The sequence below is a fragment of the Arachis ipaensis genome, chromosome B9 (assembly GCF_059453495.1).
Source record: "Arachis ipaensis isolate K30076 ecotype BB chromosome B9, ASM5945349v1, whole genome shotgun sequence".
NCBI classification, from domain to species: domain Eukaryota; kingdom Viridiplantae; phylum Streptophyta; class Magnoliopsida; order Fabales; family Fabaceae; genus Arachis; species Arachis ipaensis.
Window position 1 is genome coordinate 60,608,418 of NC_142444.1, and position 6,487 is coordinate 60,614,904.

Genomic DNA, 6,487 nt, shown 5'->3' on the forward strand with positions numbered 1-6,487 from the left:
GAACTCCATTATCACTTATGTATTTTCAATGGTAGAGTTTCTACACACCATAGATTAAGGTGTGGAGCTCTACTGTTCCTCAAAGATTAATGCAAAGTACTACTGTTTTCTATTCAATTCATCTTATTTCGCTTCTAAGATATTCATTCGCACTTCAACCTGAATGTGATGAACGTGACAATCATCATCATTCCCTATGAACGTGTTCTTGTTTGAGTCTTGAGTCATGTTATAAGTTTGGTGTCAATTGCATGTGCATCTTGCATTTTTTTCGAAAATAATCATGCATTCATGGTGTTCTTCATGATCTTCAAGTGTTCTTGGTAAGTCTTCTTGTTTGATCTTTGCATTTGCATGTTTGGTGTCTTTTCTTGTTTTTCATATGCATTCTTGGATTCTTAGTGTCTAAGCATTAAAGAATTCTAAGTTTGGTGTCTTGCATGTTTTCTTTGCATTAAAAATTTTTCAAAAATACGTTCTTGATGTTCATCATGATCTTCATAGTGTTCTTGGTGTTCATCTTGACATTCATAGTATTCTTGCATGCATTCATTGTTTTGATCTAAAAATTTCATGCATTGCATCATTTTTCTTGTTTTTCTCTCTCATCATAAAAATTCAAAAATCCAAAAAAAATATCTTTCCCTTTTTCTCTCAAATTCGAAAATTTGGATTGACTTTTTCAAAAAATTTTCAAAATCAAGTTGTTTCTTATGAGTCAAATCAAATTTTCAATTTGAAAATCTTATCTTTTTCAAAATCTTTTTCAAAAATCAAATCTTTTTCAAACCTCTTAGTTATTTTCGAAAATTCCAAAAATATTTTTCAAAAATCTTTTTCTTATTTTACATCATATTTTCGAAAATAACATCATCAATTAATGTTTTGATTCAAAAAATTTCAAGTTTGTTACTTGCTTGTTAAGAAAGATTCAAACTTTGAGTTCTAGAATCATATCTTGTGATTTCTTGTGAATCAAGTAATTAATTGTGATTTTAAAAATCAAATCTTTTTCAAAAACTAATTTCTATCATATCTTTTCTAACTTCCTAACTTCTTATCTTTTCAAAATTAATTTTCAAAATTATTTCAACTAACTAACTAACTTTTTGTTTGTTTCTTATCTTTTTCAAAACCACCTAACTAACTCTCTCTCTCTCTAATTTTCGAAAATATCTCCCTCTTTTTCAAAATTTCTTTTTAATTAAACTAATTATTTTATATTTGTTATTTCTTTGAATTTTCGAAAAATTACTAACCTTTTTCAAAAACTATTTTCAAAAATCACTAACTCTTTTTCAAAAATTATTTTCGAAATTTTCCCTCTCTCATCTTATTCTATTTATTTAATTCATCTACTAACATCTCTCCCCTACCCACCAAAAATCCGAACCCTCTCTCTCTCTCTTTCTGAGTTCAGATTTTTCTCTTCTTCTTTTCTTCTACTAACAATAAGGAACCTCTTTACTGTGACATAGAGGATTCCTCTTCTTTTTTTTTTTCTCTTCTCTTTCTTATGAGCAAGGACAGAGAAAAAGGCATTCTTGTTGAAGCTGATCCAGAACCTGAAAGGACTCTGAAGAGAAAACTAAGAGAAGCTAAATTATAACAATCCAGAGACAACCTTATTGAAAATTTCGAACAAGTAAAGGAGATGGCAGCCGAACCCAACAACAATAATGCAAGGAGAATGCTTGGTGACTTTACTGAACCTAATTCCAATTTATATGGAAGAAGCATCTCCATTCCTACCATTGGAGCAAACAATTTTGAGCTGAAACCTCAGCTAGTTTCTCTGATGCAGTAGAACTGCAAGCTTCATGGACTTCCATCTGAAGATCCTTTTCAGTTCTTAACTGAATTCTTGCAGCTCTGTAATACTGTTAAGACTAATGGAGTAGATCCTGAAGTCTACAGGCTCATGCTTTTCCCATTTGCTGTAAGAAACAGAGCTAGAATCTGGTTGGACTCTCAACCCAGAGATAGCCTGAACTCTTGGGATAAGCTGGTCATGACTTTCTTAGCCAAGTTCTTTCCTCCTCAAAATCTGAGCAAGCTTAGAGTGGATGTTCAAACCTTCAAACAAAAAGATGGTGAATCCCTCTATGAAGCTTGGGAAAGATACAAACAGTTGACCAAAAAGTGTCCTTCTGACATGCTTTCAGAATGGACCATCCTGGATATATTCTATGATGGTTTATCTGAGCTATCAAAGATGTCATTGGATACTTCTGCAGGTGGATCCATTCACCTAAAGAAAATGCCTGCAGAAGCTCAAGAACTCATTGACATGGTTGCTAATAACCAGTTCATGTACACTTCTGAGAGGAATCCTGTGAGTAATGGGACGCCTATGAAGAAGGGAGTTCTTGAAGTTGATACTCTGAATGCCATATTGGTTCAGAACAAAATATTGACTCAGCAAGTCAATATGATTTCTCAGTCTGAATGGAATGGAAGCTGCATCCAACAGTACTCAAGAGGCTTCTTATGCAGAAGAAGCTTATATCCTGAAAACCCTGCAATAGCAGAGGTGAATTACTTAGGTGAACCTTATGGAAACACCTATAATCCATCATGGAGAAATCATCCAAATTTCTCATGGAAGGATCAAAAGCCTCAACAAGGCTTTAATAATGGTGGAAGAAACAAGTTTAGCAATAGCAAGCCTTTTCCATCATCCACTCAGCAACAGACAGAGAATTCTGAGCAGAATCCATCTAGCTTAGCAAATTTAGTCTCTGATCTATCTAAGGCCACTGTGAGTTTCATGAATGAAACAAGGTCTTCCATTAGAAATTTGGAAGTACAAGTGGGCCAGCTGAGTAAAAGGATCACTGAAATCCCTCCTAGTACTCTCCCAAGCAATACAGAAGAGAATCCAAAAGGAGAGTGCAAGGCCATTGACATAAGTACCATGGCCGAACCTGTAAGGAAAGGAGAGGACGTGAATCCCAAGGGGGAAGACCCCTTGGGACGTCCAGTGATCAATAAGGAGCTTCCCTCTGAGGAACCAAAGGAATCTGAGACTCATCTAGAGACCATAGAGATTCCATTAAACCTCCTTATGCCATTCATGAGCTCTGATGAATATTCCTCTTCTGAAGAGAATGAGGATGTTACTGAAGAGCAAGCTACCAAGTTCCTTGGTGCAATCATGAAGCTGAATGCCAAATTATTTGGTATTGAGACTTGGGAAGATGAACCTCCCTTGTTCACCAATGAACTAAGTGATCTGGATCAACTGACATTGCCTCAGAAGAGACAGGATCCTGGAAAGTTCATAATACCTTGTACCATAGGAACCATGATCTTTAAGGCTCTGTGTGACCTTGGTTCAGGAATAAACCTCATGCCCCTCTCTGTAATAGAGAAACTGGGAATCTATGGGGTGCAAGCTGCTAAAATCTCATTAAAGATGGCAGACAATTCAAGAAAATAGGCTTATGGACAAGTAGAGGACATGTTAGTAAAGGTTGAAGGCCTTTACATCCCTGCTGATTTTATAGTCTTAGATACTGCAAAGGAAGAGGATGAATCCATCATCCTAGGAAGACCTTTCCTAGCCACAGCAAGAGCTGTGATTGATGTGGACAGAGGAGAATTAATCCTTCAATTGAATGAGGACAACCTTGTGTTTATAACTCAAGGATCTCTCTCTGCATCCATAGAGAGGAAGCATAAAAAGCTTCTCTCAAAGCAGAGTCAAACAAAGCCCCCACAGTCAAATTCTAAGTTTGGTGTTGAACTCTCATATCCAAACTCTAAGTTTGGTGTTGGAGAGTCTCAACAATGCTCTGAACATCTGTGAGGCTCCATGAGAGCCCGCTGTCAAGCTACTGACATTAAAGAAGCGCTTGTTGGGAGGCAACCCAATTTTTATTTATCTAACTATATTTTTCTTAGTTATATGTCTTTATAGGTTCATGATCATGTGGAGTCATAAAATAAATATAAAAATTGAAAACGGAATCAAAAACAGCAGAAGAAAAATCACACCCTGGAGGAGCATCTGTCTGGCGTTCAACGCCAGAACAGAGCATGGTTCTGGCGCTTAACGCCCAAAATGGGCAGCATCTGGGCGCTGGACGCCAGAATTGCACCCTGGAGAAAAGCTGGCGCTGAACGCCCAGAACAGGCATGGTTCTGGCGTTCAACGCCAGAAATGGCCAACAAATGGGCATTGAATGCCCAAAATGGGCACCAACCTGGCGCTGAACGCCCAGAGTTGTGTGTAAGGGCATTTTACATGCCTAATTTGGTGCAAGGTTGTAAATCCTTGAACACCTCAGGATCTGTGGACCCCACAGGATCACCTCAGGATCTGTAGACCCCACAGGATCACCTCAGGATCTATGGACACTACAGGATCATCTCAGGATCTGTGGACCCCACAGGATCCCCACCTACCTCTACTCACTTCTTTTCATCCCTCACCACTCTCTTTCACACAATCCCATAAACACTCTTCCCCAAAACCCTTCACCAATCACCTCAATCCCTCTTCTCCATCACCTCTTCACCACTCACATCCATCCACTCTTCCCCATAAACCTACCTCATAAACTCCACCTACCTTCAAAATTCAAAATCAATTTCCCACCCAAACCCACCCTATATGGCCGAAACTTAACCCCCCTCCTTCCCCTATATAAAGCCCTCCATTCTTTCTCATTTTCACACACTACAACCCTCTCTTCCCCTTCTTGGCCGAATACACTCTCCCTCTTCTCCTCTATATTTTCTTCTTCTTCTTCATCTATTCTTTCTTCTATTGCTCGAGGGCGAGCAAAATCCTAAGACCGGAGAATCCTCTAGAAAAGGAAAAGGGAAGACAAAAGCTTCCACCTCCGAGTCATGGGAGATGGAAAGGTTCATCTCCAAAGCCCATCAAGACCACTTCTATGATGTTGTGGCCAAGAAGAAGGTGATCCCCGAGGTCCCTTTCAAACTCAAAAGAAATGAGTATCCGGAGATCCGACATGAAATTCAAAGAAGAGGTTAGGAAGTTCTAACAAATCCCATCCAACAAGTCGGCATCCTAATGGTTCAAGAGTTCTATGCCAATGCATGGATCACCAAGAACCATGATCAAAGTAAGAACCCGGATCCAAAGAACTATGTTACAATGGTTCGGGGGAAATACTTAGATTTTAGTCCGGAAAATGTGAGGTTAGCGTTCAACTTGCCAAACATGGAAGAGAATGCACGCCCCTACACAAGGAGAGTCAATTTTGATCAAAGGTTGGACCAAGTCCTTATGGACATATGTGTAGAAGGAGCTCAATGGAAAATTGACTCAAAAGGCAAACCGGTTCAACTAAGAAGACTGGACCTTAAGCCTGTAGCTAGAGGATGGCTGGAGTTCATTCAATGCTCAATCATTCCCACTAGCAACCGGTCTGAAGTTACTATAGACCGGGCCATCATGATCCATAGCATCATGATTGGAGAAGAGGTGGAAGTTCATGAGATTATACCTCAAGAACTCTACAAGGTGGCTGACAAGTCCTCCACTATGGCAAGGTTAGCCTTTCCTCACCTCATTTGCCACCTATGCAATTCGGCTGGGATTGACATAGAGGGAGATATCCTCATTAAAGAGGACAAGCCCATCACTAAGAAAAAGATGGAGCAAGCAAGAGAGCCCATTCATGGAGCTCAAGAGGCGCAGGAAGCTCATCACCATGAGATCCCGGAGATGCCTCAAATGCATTTTTCTCCACAAAACTATTGGGAGCAAATCAACACCTCCCTAGGAGAATTAAGTTCCAACATGGGACAACTAAGGGTGGAACATCAAGAGCACTCCATCATCCTTCATGAAATAAGTGAAGATCAAAAAGCAATGAGGGAGGAGCAACAAAGACAAGGAAGAGACATAGAAGAGCTCAAAGACATCATTGGTTCCTCAAGAAGGAAACGCCACCATCACTAAGGTGGATTCATTTCTTGTTCTTATTTCTTCTGTTTTTCATTTTCTATGTTACGTGCTTATCTATGTTTGTGTCTTCATTACATGATCATTAGTAGTTAGTAACTTTGTCTTAAAGTTATGAATGTCCTATGAATCCATCACCTCTCTTGAATGAAAAATGTTTTAATTCAAAAGAACAAGAAGTACATGAGTTTTGAATTTATCCTTGAACTTAGCTTAATTATATTGATGTGGTGACAATGCGTCTTGTTTTCTGAATGTATGCTTGAACAGTGCATATGTCTTTTGAAGTTGTTGTTTAAGAATGTTAAATATGTTGGCTCTTGAAAGAATGATGACTAGGAGACATGTTATTTGATAATCTGAAAAATCATAAAAATGATTCTTGAAGCAAGAAAAAGCAGCAAAGAACAAAGCTTGCAGAAAAAAAAAAATAGGTGAAAAAAAATAGAAAGAAAAAGAAAAAGCAAGCAGAAAAAGCCAAAAGCTCTTAAAACCAAGAGGCAAGAGAAAAAAGCCAATAGCCCTTAAAACCAAAAGGCAAGGGTA

General features: G+C 38.6%; 1 non-coding gene across 1 annotated transcript; it reads right to left on the minus strand.

Moving 5' to 3' along the window:
- Positions 1 to 2,053: 2,053 nt before the first annotated feature.
- On the minus strand, positions 2,054 to 2,161 carry LOC148544833 (small nucleolar RNA R71). The gene has a single exon (XR_015900506.1). It is a non-coding gene; the product is annotated as a small nucleolar RNA R71 (small nucleolar RNA).
- Between the last annotated feature and the right edge of the window lie 4,326 nt (positions 2,162 to 6,487).